The sequence below is a fragment of the Otolemur garnettii genome, unplaced genomic scaffold (genome assembly GCF_000181295.1).
Source record: "Otolemur garnettii isolate 467f Iridium unplaced genomic scaffold, OtoGar3 scaffold00125, whole genome shotgun sequence".
Taxonomy (NCBI): domain Eukaryota; kingdom Metazoa; phylum Chordata; class Mammalia; order Primates; family Galagidae; genus Otolemur; species Otolemur garnettii.
Window position 1 is genome coordinate 2,111,225 of NW_003852520.1, and position 1,459 is coordinate 2,112,683.

The following is a 1,459-nucleotide window of genomic DNA, read 5'->3' on the forward strand; positions in this document are numbered from 1 at the left end:
TTGCTACCTGTGAAGGTGTACAAACATGCTATTGCTACCTGTGAAGGTGTCCCCATGTGCTATTTCTACCTGTGAAGGTGTACCCATGTGCTGTTGCTACTGTGAAGGTGTACCCACGTGCTGTTGCTACCTGTGAAGGTGTCCCCACGTGCTATTTCTACCTGTGAAGGTGTACCCACATGCTATTTCTACCTGTGTAGGTGTACCCACATGCTATTTCTCCCTGTGAAGGTGTACCCACATGCTATTTCTACCTGTGTAGGTGTGCCCACATGATATTTCTACCTGTGAAAGTGTACCCACATGGTATTTCTACCTGTGAAGGTGTACCCACATGCTATTTCTACCTGTGAAGTTGTCCCCACATGCAATTTTTACCTGTGTAGGTGTGCCCACATGATATTTCTGCCTGTGAAGGTGTACCCACATACTAATTTTACCTGTGAAGGTGTCCCCACATGCTATTTTTACCTGTGTAGGTGTCCCCACTGTAGGAGATAAGCTCCCTTTGCTCAAGACATGGCAGTCCGCCTCAATGTGCTCCTTCAGGAGATTGTTTTTGGGAAGCATTTCCTTGAGGTTTGAGCTTCTGTAATATGCAGAGTGACTCGCCCTAGGAGGTGTGGAGAAACAGCCGAGGTGTAGGCTGGAGGATGGACAGACCAGTCTTGGAGCATTGGGTTCTATTCTCTGTCTTCCTCCCTCATTAGCATTATAATGTGTAACTTTACCTTGGGCAAGCGAGGACAGACAGCCAGGCTCCGTAATGTTTTACTTTAAACAAAATGAATTGTATAAGTGTTCCTCAGCCTTCACACTAAATTGTAATCTTAAATGGTAGCTTCCTAATGTTACTTCACCTCTTTGTATATGTGTTAAATTCTTACTGAATGTTGGAAAGTATATAAGGTAATCAGTAAAGTTTAGCTGGGCCGCCGACCCGAGCGAGTCCCGGTCTCCCTTGAATATTCATTCCATCTGCAGTTCTTTCCCCTGCGTCCCGGATCAGAAGCTCCAAAGAACATAACACCAAGACCCCACATGCTATTTCTACCTGTGTAGGTGTGCCCACATGCTATTTTTACCTATGTAGGTGTACCCACATGCTATTTCTCCCTGTGAAAGTGTACCCACATGCTATTTATACCCATGAAGGTGTGCCCACGTGCTATTTCTACCCATGAAGGTGTACCCACATGCAGTTGCTACCCGTGAAGGTATACCCATGTGCTATTTCTCCCTGTGAAGGTGTGCCCACATGCTATTTTTATCTGTATAGGTGTGCCCACATGATATTTCTGCCTGTGAAGGTGTGCCCACACACTATTTCTACGTGTGAGGGTGTACCCACATGCTATTTCTACCTGTGTAGGTGTGCCCACATGTTATTTCTACTTGTGAAGGTGTGTCCACACGCTATTTCTACCTGTGAAGGTGTCCCCACATGCTATTTCTACTT